We start from the raw sequence: 13,546 nt of genomic DNA on the forward strand, positions 1-13,546 counted from the left end.
GTCGTATTTTTTTTTTCAAAAATGTTTTTTTCTATTTGTTATATATTTTCTCAGAAGTGTTTTTATATGAATGTTACATTCTTAAATTTTGTGAATTATTCGTTGAATAAAAAAATAGGTAATATTCTTTATTGAACATAGCAACATAAATAATTTGAAAACACCTCAACAACCATTACAAAAATCTTTTTCGAAAAAAAAATACGATACCCCGCAGGATTCGACTCCACATTCACTGGTTTTTCGCCAATGTACTCTACAAATTAAGCTATGTGTGTCAAATTTGTTTTTTTTACATATTTGAAGCGCTTCATATATTGAGTTAATTTTGGCAGTCGGCTTTTGTATAGGTATTACACAAAATTAAGACACATAGCAATTCGTATTATTAATTATTCGATTTCTAGTCATGCGTTTCCCAGCCCATGCTTCACCTCATAATATTTCAAATGCTTTTTTTGAGATCGCATAATCGAGATTTAAACCTACTAAAGTTATTGGTACAGACGGACAGATACTTAAATTTTATTATTAGTACAAATGATTATTTACATGATTTAGAACATTTCAGTAGGTATCTACTTCTATCATTTCTAAACTCATCGATGTTGTATTGCCAGTAGAAAAGCGCCTTTCAACTAACATTCAATAAATACTATTATAGAATATAGGTAATTTTCAAAAACTTCAGAAACATACATATTAGATGAAAAATAAATAGAAAAAAGTTGGACCGAGTGGGTCTCCAATTCACATCTTTTGCTTCTGAGATGAGTGTTCTATCCCTAGAGCTATCGATCCGTTTATTTTTCATGCGGGCCGCGCTTGATACACCTACCTCAGTGGCGAAGACTTCATACTAGGCGATTATTTAAAGCCTACTTTTTTAAGAAAAAAAAAAATAATTGCCTATTACCTAACGTAGGTATTTAAATACTAGCTTAATTATTTTATATTCATATTGACTGCCGGCTTGCTAAGACGGACATGTAGCTATTAGTCACCAACACAATCCAACAAAGTCTTCAACTAATTTAGTACATTTCACGCAAACAACACATACATACGATCACATATGTACCTATTGTAAAAAACACACAAAATCACAAAACCTGTGGCATACTATCACGTGACCTCTTGTACACACTGCAAAGCAAATTTATAAAGATATGTACTTATTCATTTCAGCGCGCTGGGCTGATACCGAAAGTATAGCTAAATACTCGTATGTATTTATTAACATTTAAAATAGACCGTATTAATGTATGTGTGGGTAATCTTAATGAACAACCGAATCCCTACATGATACAGATTATACTCACGATATAGAAATGTTCGCTTCCAGAATGACATTATGAAACTTATCAAAATGTAATGAACGATCCCGTGAATTCCACCGGGAACATTACCGGGCATTAATGGGCCATAACCGGGATTCCATCGCGCCGGGAATGACCGATTGCAAGTCAATTATCATAAAAATTCTCGCGTGCCTGGTTATTTATTACCTATGGAAATGTATTTAACGTCGATAATTTGGACATACGTGATCCTTTCCGTGGATCGGAGATGAACATTATGATGATGCTATGGGATGGAGGGAAAAGCCCTTGCAGTCATGGATCGGAAATCTTTTATTTGAATCATTTCCAAAAAACTTCTAGAATTCACTGAATTGGCGGGTGATTAAAATCAAATACTGCCATCAATATAGCAGTAGGTGGACAATAGTTTTTGAAGAAATTTGTAAATCTGTCCGCTCAATATTATTCGCGAAGCCATTTATATGGACAGACAGTTAAAACTGTTAATTAGCGATCACAAACTTGAGTAGGTATAAATAGTGACATCCATTAAATTGATCCTACCTTCGGACATTAAGCTGGAACTGACTTTTGAAAGTCTTATAACGGGACTTGAAATATGGTAAAATATTATAGGTACAGTTTTGATTCATTTTTTATAAAACTATGCTATATTTCTAATAAAGAATAATATTTTTCATGTTTACAGGTAGGTATTAATAATTATGAATGTGTTTGTTTCTATTAAGCTTATAAAAGCTTTCGTTCCCCTTGTGCATTAATTCATTCATTGATAACTAACTACGAGTACACCATGTCCATATAGTTATATATTATATAGGTAGCGATATATTATTATCGTCATTGACCTGTTTAAGCCTCCGATGTGACATTTTTTTGATTAATAATATTATTACACTGCATATGTTAGTAAAACCTTCTGTGTTCTAAATACCGCCTAAATACTGTCTCATTTTAATACATAATACCCAAGGAACTGTTCTGTGATAATACCTCTAATGTACACAGTCATTATATTATCTGAGCGATTTTAAACACTCTATGGTGATAAGCTCCCACTGTTTACTTCTTATTTAGATAAATCCAGTTATTCAAAGACTTACAAGCAGTTTATCTTAGCTCAACGTTGATAACGACTACAACTACATTATTCTTTACCTACCGACAGTTAGCTGACCAATTTCCAAGAAGGCATGATGTAGTTACCGGACCATGATACATTACCCGGTGGGCTTAGTAATAGATGTCGATACCTGGACCATTCGGACCCGGGTTGGTCATTATCTATTGTCCAGTTTAATTCTGCTTGAGCTAGTAAGCTCATTATTTTGTACCTTTTTCAAATAACATAAAAACCGTTATCCGCAACAATTGTGATTATTGGACCGGCTCTACACTAGCATCATAATAAACAGATGCCAGGTTAGGGCTTCGTCCACAGAACAGATAATAAATAGAATTCCGATATGCTATATACCATTACGGTAAAGTTTGACGCAGGGTTTTGAATATGTGAGTATCCTACGAAAATGAATCATGTATTATAAACGTGCAATATTGTGTGTAATACACCAATATTAAATAAGCGTCAATGCATAAACAGGAAGCAGTTGTCAGTATTCGACGTATGACGTTTTCTTGACACGTGTTTAAATTTATCCCGTTTTCTTCCTTACTTGAGATCGGTGGCCCGCTTCTCCTTACCCGTTAGGTATTTCAGTTCCCAATATTTCTGAATTCTCTTTCCTCATCCCATAAGTAGTAGGTATGTAGTGCAAGGATACGTTCGCCATTTCTATACCATTGTGAATAAGTGAATACAATGAAATAATCTACTTATAGATGTTTTTACAAATTAAATACCTACTTTTATATTATTTAAAATATTGATAAGGCCACTGGTTTACAATATCTGAAAATTGCGCGTGTTGCCAGCGGCATTCTGATAAATCATCATACATCTCTAAAATAATAATCCAAGACAAAATTAGGGGCCCTTAAATAAAACAAAAAATAAACGTGTTTCATATCAAAGCAGAATATTTTTTGATGTGTAAACTAACGTTTTAAGAGTGATTTATTAGTGAAATGTTATACTTACATTTTTTTAGTTAGGACGCCTTATCAACGAAAGTCGGTATCATCAGCAACAATCCGATATCGATGGTGGGTGTAAATCGTATAAATGAAGACCTGTATCACTCGCGGAATATCATAACGAGAATACTCAAAAAAGACGAGACTGAAACTAAAACTCCAACCAGTATCTAACTAATGTATGTCAATGGCGGCTCGCTCACGATAAGACTGGTATCTCTGACACCAAACTGAAGAGACACGACATACTAGTCTCCCAGTCGATCAGTTTCCAGTCTCCCATAAAACAGTGGTGCCAATACTGCCAATATCAGTAGGTTCGATGAAAAATCATATTTTCTTACCAAAATTGGTAGCACTGAACTGAACCGAACAAGCGATAACGTCATGTCAAGACGTCAAAATTTAAAGATGGGCGAACCGATTTATAATTTTAAATTTGTGGAAGAAGTTGAGAAATACTACTGCCTGTATAATTACAGACTGCCAGAATATTCTCGTTAAGATATTACGGAAAAAGCTTAAAATGAAGTAGGAAAGACAATCAATTTAACAGTTTGAGGTTATGAGATTATTATTTCAAGGGGTTTCAGTAGCGCCGTGTGCGAAGCATCAGTCATTGGCCAGTATATAAGTTCCATCAGCAACCAGTTCGTCAGATTTAAGTTTCTCCATGAGTGAATGGCCTTACACACAACAATTCAGTTACCAATTTGATCGAGGTTTGATTGCCTGCCACGCGATGATTACCTTCGCTCAGTTGAACGTCAACCTGAGCGACGCCGGCTCGGCGGAGTTAATTGAGACTATGCGGGCCACAGGCCTGTCTCTGGCGCTGGTACAGGAACCGTACCACTGGGCCTCTAAAAGGGGCCCCAAGGTCACTGAAAAGGGACTCGGGTGCGCGGGTCTTGTCGTCAATGCCAGGGGTGTGGAGCCGAAGGCTTGCGTTTTCGCTCTTGACCCTCGCCTTGGCGTGCTGTCGCTCTCGCACCTGTCAACTGAGTTAGTCGCGTGTGCAGACATAAGCTTTCCCGGAGGAGGCAGCGTGGTGGTTATCTCCGCCTACTTCAGCTTTAAGAGTACAAAGGAACACGTGGCATCAGTGCTTGACGGCATCCTTCGCGCAGTTAGTGGCAGGGATGTCATCATCTGTGCGGATGCAAATTCGCAATCCCCCCTCTGGGCGCCCGTGGATATCCCCCTGTGCGACGCGGACGCCATCGAGGAGTTAGTTCACCAGCACAACCTGGTCGTCCTCAACGACCCCACCAGCATGCCGACTTTCGTGTCGCACGCAAACTCCGGAAGCACCCACATCGACATCACCCTGGCCACTGAATCCGTTGCGAGACGAATCAGCGGCTGGAGAGTCCATGAGAGCGCTTCCATGAGTGATCACCGGTTGATCACTTTTGAGCTGGCCTCTGTCTCCTCGCACGATGGCGGCTCTGACGTTTCCCCAACTCCGCCCGCGCGGTTTAGAACCCGCGACGGGAATTGGGAAAAGTTTGAAGAGGCGCTTTCCAAAAAGCTTGACAGGACATCCAGAATCCGATTTCCAGACGTACACTCGGCCGCCTCACGACTGACTGCAGACATCACCGGATCAGCCGAAGCTTCACTCGGACGCTGCAAGCCCAAGCCACCAAGCCAGTCGCCGTGGTGGACGCAGCATGTTTCGCGCCTGCGTGATCTTTTCAGAAAAGCGCGCAAGGTCCATCAACGTGCACGCCTGCGCAAGCAACCACCTGCCTCCATCGATCCCCTTGCAACCATGGCCAAATTCACCCGAACGGAATACAAGAAAGCAATCACTCAAGCCAAGAAAGACTACTGGCGTAATTTCGTTACCATTGAGGGAGGTTCGGACCCCTGGGGTCCTCCATACCGTGCATTGAGGCTGGGACTCAGACCGACGAGCCTCCTGTGCGGCATCGAGAAACCGGGTGGCGGATTCACCAGTACCGAGTCTGAAACGGCTGCGGTCCTACTCGAGGCTCTCATCCCTCTGGATGATGAGTCCAGGGATGATGACGCCATGAGGACGACCCGCTTTGAGGCTTCTCTTCCAATCGACACGGATCATTCATCGTTGCCTTCCGAACAGGAGATCAACCAAATCATGCGCACGTTGACTGCTGGCAAGGCCCCGGGCCCGGACTGCATTGACAACTTACTTGTCAAACGCACATGGGCCATCGCCGCGCCAGAGATTACAGCCCTCTTCAGTGACTGCATCAGAAGCGGCACGTTCCCCGACTGCTGGAAGAGGGGCTTACTTAAGGTAATCCCCAAAGCTGGCAGCCGAGAACCGTCAAGCCCCAAAGCCTACCGCCCTCTAACACTCCTGCCCGCCCTGGGCAAAGTGCTGGAGAAGCTACTGTGCCACAGGATTGAAGCCCACCTGGAGACACACTCGCCGCTTTCCGATAAGCAATTTGGATTCAGAAGAGGCAAATCAACAGTCGACGCCATTAGGAACGTGATTGCCATCTCTGAAAATTCTCGCCGTAAATACGTCCTAGGAGTTTTCCTGGACATTGCAGGTGCGTTTGATAGTGCGTCCTGGCCTCTTATACTTCGAAAGCTTCGGCTGAAGAGACTACCAGGAAATTTGTTCGCGTCGATTCAAAGTTACTTCACGAATAGATCGATCGAGTTTCGAGTTGGATCAACAACAATAGAGAGAAACACCAGCATGGGATGTCCCCAGGGCTCAGTCCTCGGGCCCCTTCTCTGGAACGTACTCTTCGACGATCTCCTTAGAATTCCGCTTCCAACCGACTGTACTGTCATTGCCTACGCAGACGATGCGCTGCTGTTGGTCGAGGCCGACAGCAGGGCGAAGATTGAGAGCACTGTTGGCGAAGCCTTAGCATCAATTGAGGCTTGGGGTAAACTAAATAGACTATCATTCGCACCTTCCAAGACAGAAGCCATTGTCCTCAAAGGACCGAGACGACTGAACTGCTCGAGACCACCCACAGTCCGATTCAGTGACACGAGAGTGAAAGTGTCGAAGATCGTCACCTATCTAGGCGTCAAGATGGACACCATGCTAAATTTCCAACACCATGCCGAAACCCAAGTCCACAAGGCTGGGGTGGCCTTCCAGAGGGTCGGCCGCATGGCTGGTGAAGGATGGGGCTTAAGAGTAAGGGCGCTCAAGATCGCCTACGGCGCCATTTTTATGGGAATCGCGGCTTACGGCGCCAGCGCTTGGTGCCCGCGCATTCCCAAGAGTGTCAAACTTAGAGCCTCTCTTTTAAGAGGACAGCGCAGCGTGCTCCTGTCCATTACCAAGGCCTACCGTACAACCTCAACTGACGCGCTCCCGGTCCTGGCCGGTATTCTCCCACTTGACCTGCACATTCAGGTCAGCGGCGCTTCAATGCTGCTCCTCAAAGGTGAGGAGGCTGACGTTGGTGATTTTCATCTCGTCCCCCCCCCTCGACAAGCCGGCGAGGGATTAGCACTATTGAAGCGCAAAATTAGACTCATGTCGCTTGACGCGGCCATTAAGACCTGGCAGCGAAAGTGGGACGAATCTACTAAGGGCCGGCTCACATACGCGTTTTTTCCAGACATACAGTGGCGAATGGAGATAACCAAGTATTTGACTCCAGACCATTACACCAGTCAATTTGTGACTGGCCATGGTGGTTTCGCTGGCAGGCTCTTTGAGCTTGGACTTGCAAGCCGTCCGACATGTCCATGCGGAGGGGAAATACAGGATGCCAATCACATCCTGTGGGAGTGTCTGAGTATGTGCTCCGAACGGGAGGAGATGCTCAGGTCGGTCCAACCAGTTGTTGGACCCATCGGCCCGTCCGACCTGGTTGCTACTAAGGCCAACTATCTTGCATTCAAAAAATTTGCGGCGTCTTACTACGGGCGTGAAGATCTCTTCACATAAATTTTGCTGCCTGTATGATTAGCTTCGTTCTTTGATATAATAAATAAGTAGCTTCATTTTCTTTTAAGTAATTTCTATGTGCTTTTTCTCTCCCTGGCACTTTGAATTAGAGTAAACTCAGTAAACTCAGTCAGAGCTCACTCTGAGCGTAGCAACCTAAGTCTTGGGCACCTTCTCCCAGGACACTCCCAGGCCAATTTTTAGATGCTTCACATCACCAATTGACGGGTCCCGTGATACTCTCGATTAAGACCGAGTGTGGTGCGGGGCGGGTTTGGTGGAGGGAATTTAACTTCAATGCCTTACAATATAACTTTGTGTTTAGAACAAAACAATACATAATTAATAATTTCCGAGAGATAATCATGAAACAAAACGTCAGGAGCTCTCGAAATGGACCGGAACGTAGGTAGAGAGTATTGTAAAACCATAACTTAAAATTTTTCGCAATTAGATAGGATACCTATATCATTGTGGTCAATGTGCGTGGGCGCGAAACCTGGAAGACACAGGTTTGATCCCTGCTGGGTGTCGTATTTTTTTCGAAAAAGTTTTTTTCTATTGCTTATGTTATATTTTCTCAAAAGTGTTTTCAAAATTATGTAGGTACCTATGTGAAATTAATTTATGTTTTAGCAGTAATAAAATAATCAAAAATACGTCAAGGCATTCCGGTGTTCAATATTACCTACATGCAATTTAATTGCTTAACTTAAAATTGTATCATTAAATATGGTAAATTTAAATAATTGATATTATTGTTTCACGACTCTGCGTAATTGATTTTTAAAACAATCAACGGTATATAAATAATTATTACGTTACGTTATTAAGTTTATTCGGAATTTAATTGACCAATTTTTGGGCGGCAAAAAAATATTTAATTTGCGATTATTACTTGAAACCGCAAGCAAAAATTTGCCTGCCCAAAGACCGTATTACAAGGGAAAATACATCAATACAGAACCAGATCTACCGAAGTAGAAGAAATTGTATTTTGTGAAAAACAGAGAGCAAAAAAATACCATTATAAACTTCAAAAAGACACTAGTCCGTAATTACGTCATATATTCTTATCTCATCAGAGTACCTGTATAAAATTGTATGTTTTTTAAAATTTAATTTAATTTAAATTGATTGAAATTATTTAAATTAAAATTGTATAAATTGTATATTTTTCTCTATTAAATTGTACAAGTATGTTTTGATTTTTTTTTGTTATTATTATTGTTATTATATATATATATATTTCTATATTCTCTTCTTCTCTCTTGTGAGGGTAATGTTTGACTTATAATGTAAATCTCATGTTGTGTACGTCTTAAATTTAGATTTGTTATGTCCACAATGTTTTGTATTCTTAAATAAATAAATAAATAAACTAGGATAATTTGTATTAACATTATTAAGCATATTACATAGGTACGTAGTACCTACCACAGGATAAATTATTTGAATTAGTTTATATCACTTTAAATTGACGTAAGTACCTATACGACTTGTGTTTCATTTACAGAGTTAACGTCATTATCAAGTAACATTTAAAAACATCTATATTCTATTTATTGCCTACATAATATTGCAGAGTTACAAAATATGAAAAATACAGATTGTAAATTTTCACTTTAAAGTTGACTAGATGAATATGATTTATAATGTGTCATGGCGTCCAAATAATTGCAAGCTTATAAAATTCCATTCCCCGACCATTAATTTAAAATTTTGAAATTGTTAATGTGTCTGAAAGTGTGCAAACGGTACCATATACATTTAATAATTATACATAAATAATTATTATGAACTTTAAATAATTTATCAGTTATTTTATCACATTTATTTTATAATTCTACTGTACGAAAGGATAAAGTATTGCCAGTTAACATTTCCATTTGGTGGCAATACTGAATACATACATATTATTATGACTAACTTCACTTCAATTATGAGATGTCAAAACAGAATAAGAATAAATGACAGAAATGCAAATGGATTTAGATAGTAATATGTAATGATCTATGTATAATATTATCATTTATACCAATCACCGTATACCGCATATCACCGACACTATTGATGTTTCCAGTGTATTTGAGAGTTGTGCCTTGTTTATTACAGTTATCTTACAATAATTAACTAGGAAGGTAGATACCATACTATTTTGAAGAATGCAGTATGCTTCCAATTGCATATTTTAATGCCAGATACAGCAGTAGATACCTATTTTTGCGGTCGTTTAGCGGAGATATTTTATCGTAATCTTACGTAAATCCATCTTATCTCTCCATGAGAAATATTGCAAGCGAAATAGGAACGAGGCATTGTATCAGTTACAAAGGATCAAAATTTTACGTATTTTCTAAAAAAACAGCACGACTAGGAACTGTTTTTAAAGTTCGCAAATGTTTTACAGAGTCTACAAAATGAACGAGGGCCTCAAACAAACGTTTTTTTAATGAATGCATTATTAAAATGACATTTGAAAGTGACAGATGAAGCAGCCATTTTGAATGGCGTGTGACGTCAGATTGCTTACATCACAAACAGTGCTATACGCTATATGATGGAAAATCGGTTAAATGGCTTATAAAGAATTTGGGAATCTCATACATACGGCCCCTAGTGATTTTTCATTAATAGTTTTTTAATATGGATTTTAGCTGCATCCAGAAATCGTATTTATTCTCATCTGTCTGCCACAAGCTCCATCTACCGCCTTAGTCTCCCGACCATCCTTTTCCTCTCTGGTCTGTTGGACAGCAGCCTCATTGGTGGTTGTGTACCATCCATCATTGAGACATGGCTTGCCCAGCGCAGTTCTCTCACTTTTACCTGTGAGACGACAGGGGGATCATCTTATAACACGTAAAAGTTTATGTTTGTACCGTCTTATCCACGTAATTCAATTTTCCTCACATTCGGCTGCGAAGACCCTTTTCAGTATACTATTGAGTATTTATTTTAATACCAAGTCTTCTTCCTTTTTCTGAATGGGTCCATCATCCGATATATGGGATAATATTGGCCTGATGATGATTTTAAAAAACTTTTACTTTTTTAATGGCATGTAAATTTGACCGCGTGTACAATTAATTAATTTATTCTCTGCGAGAGAGTTTGTACGCGTAATATTACTTTCAGAATTCAATGAACCATTCAATCATCTGGGAAAAACATAATCAAACAATTAAGGCGAGAAAAAATATAATTAGTAATCCAGATAATTATTTTATGGTATGAACGATTTCCGGTTAAATGACGTGACTTTTAAATTGAAATTTCCATGGGTACCAACACAAAATATCGAAGTAATAATTTTAAATTATGTAAGTATTCTTATTGGGTGAATTTTAATAAATCCGGAACACCAGTAAACTAGTTTTCTTACACACAAATGTTAATTTATTATTAAAATTAAATCAGAATAAATAGCTGCTACTTTATTAAATACGTACCTATTGTACCTATCTTATTATCGTGTCATCCCCTACCAAGCTATGGAGAGCACAGTAGAATACTCTTACATTTTTTTATTAGGTATGTATCCGGAAATAGGTCGTAATTAAATCATTTATTCACGATGGCCGCGCGGCTTACGCGTTGGCCTATTGCCTCGTGGGTCCCAGGTTCGAATCCTGGGTCTGACAAGAACAAATATTGTTATTCAATTTGTGTATGGGTCAAGTGGCTGACATCCATTTGTCGTAAAAACAAAAATCTGTCAATACAATCCTCCACCCTGTGGAGGCCCATATGATCCTATTAGGATCGGACATGGTCAAAAAAAAAATTCACGGTAACAATTATTATACATTCATATACTTCAGTGGCTTACAGGCGATAATGAAATTTTAATTCAGCATACTGCTCTTCTTTTATCGCGAAGATTATGCTCGGAGTCGAAATCGATTGAAATGTTTTTGAAATACACTTATCTTAGCATCTGGGTTTAACAAATCCTCAAAATATGACGATGGAAAATTGAGAAATTCTCATGGATTTGGAACCCATTCACTATATTTAGTGCCCAATCTTTGTGAAACTTTATTTCGGCAGTGAAAGAGGGTCAGATAGACAATATGTCTTGCAAAAATTTGTCAATATGGAACTGGTTGAGTTATATATGCAAAACTTAAGTAATGCTACGGCGAATCCTGATCCCACTTGCGATGTTGCGACATTGACTTTTGCAAAGTTAAATTTTCGCGGTTACTACCTATAATAAGAACCACATAATATTATGTGGATTGGAAAATGAGCATACGTTTAATTTTCCTCTGAGATTGCTATGTGGCGGCCAATAAATAGGCTCATCCATTCCTCTAATCGAAATGTGTTTAGAATGCAATGTGAACATCTTTATACATTATGAACACCACTGGTATAAAGTTTCCCGTTAATTTGCAAGGGAGCGATTTTTTTACAACAGTAACTAATGAAAAATACATTCTAGCGCATATATTCTATACAAAAAGTTGCTATCAGCGGCTATCGATGGTAGTTTATCATATTTATATATTGAGGCGGTTAATTGTTACAATAAATTAACCGTATGAACTGACAAAAAGTGCAACGTTTTAACAGTACCACTCTTGGCTGTGTTAACTTTTAGAGCGAGATGGACATTTTGACAGTTTATACGGCTAACTTATTGTAACAATTATAATACTTCAATACATAAATATGATAAACTACCCTCGATAACAGCCTTGTGTATAGAATAGACGCGTTGATACTTTAAAGATATTAAAATTGAATTAAATAATTATTGTATAGAACAATAAAAAAAATTCTGAATTCCTTTGACTTTCTAGCGCATCTCGTCACGCCGACTGTACAATTTTCCATATTGATTGATCGGTCGGATCACTGGGTACGGCCGCGACCTCCGCTTGGCGGACTGTACCCGTCCAGTATTGAGTTGCCCGTGAAGCAATTACGATCATATTAAATCTTGAAAATTTTCAAACCTCGTTGCTTCGATTTTGATCCCTAATAATTATTTTAAATGCTTCGATGTTGTTCTCGAGGCTCGAGGTAAAGCAACATTGAAAACCACTAGGAATAATATTTTTACGCTTAAAAAATCAACTCTCATTATAAAAATATTATCTCTCAAAGGCATCCGGCTAGCAATCAGTCTTGGGGTAAATTTTAATGTGTCAAAATATTCAGGTATTAATTATTTTGTGTTTGATTCCAGAGATATTGTTTTAGTTATTATCTTACCACGCTGGATTGGATGGCTCACAAACCATCCTAAAACAAACTGTTAATAATACAATAACAATGCAATAATAAGATTTTGTGTTGTTTTGTTATAAGGTTGTTAGGGGATCTTAATACTCGTAGTACCTACATAAATTCCGATGAATGAGAGTTTTGTAGCATTTCATTGGTTTATTACCTACCGATATCTTCAATGTCTAGATATTTTTTTTTTTTTTAGAATTATTAATAACCATATCCTTGCTTTTTCGTACAAGGTGGTTGTTAGTAATTTTGAACAATCACAAACACCCAGGCTTTGAGAAAAACACATAAATGTTTTTGTCATGACCGGGAATCGAACCCAGGAACTCTCGGGTGGAAGGCGAGCGCCTTACCCACTGCACCACGAGAGCCGAGATATTGTATGACATTACTAATTGAACTAATTAAACGATCCTAAATAATACATTATTTATATATACAAAGCAGTGACATCACGCGGGGAGGACAAATACTACACTGCGTATAGGTATGCGGCAGATAAAGGAAAGAAAAATAATAAGAGAACACCATTTTAGCAGCATATTTCTTTAAAAAAAAAATCGCCTGCGGCTCTGAGAAACGTTATCTACCCGTAGGTAGGTAGGTAGGTATATAACAAATTACGCACACGTTAATATTTTCGGAAGATTATCGAGCACTCCGGTTTATAAACTTTTGAATATCGAGCGCTGATACATTTTTTGAGAACGAAGTAAATACCTCGTTATATAATAGAGATAACACAATATACTTACCTAATTTTATGGAATATACAATAGGATCAGACGGTTTTTTATAATACCTACCGTTATATAGTGTTTGTTTATATTCTCGGACCTAGGTATAGGTATTTCTTTTCCATCGGCACAATTTGAAATACCTATCAACAGAGACTTATGTTATTATATTAATATTAATACTATCGATCGAAGGTATTTGATGGAATTTGGAATAG

This window comes from Rhyacophila brunnea, unplaced genomic scaffold (assembly GCF_057557595.1).
Source record: "Rhyacophila brunnea isolate RB1 unplaced genomic scaffold, BYU_Rbru_1.0 scaffold_9, whole genome shotgun sequence".
In the NCBI taxonomy this organism is placed as follows: Eukaryota; Metazoa; Arthropoda; class Insecta; order Trichoptera; family Rhyacophilidae; genus Rhyacophila; species Rhyacophila brunnea.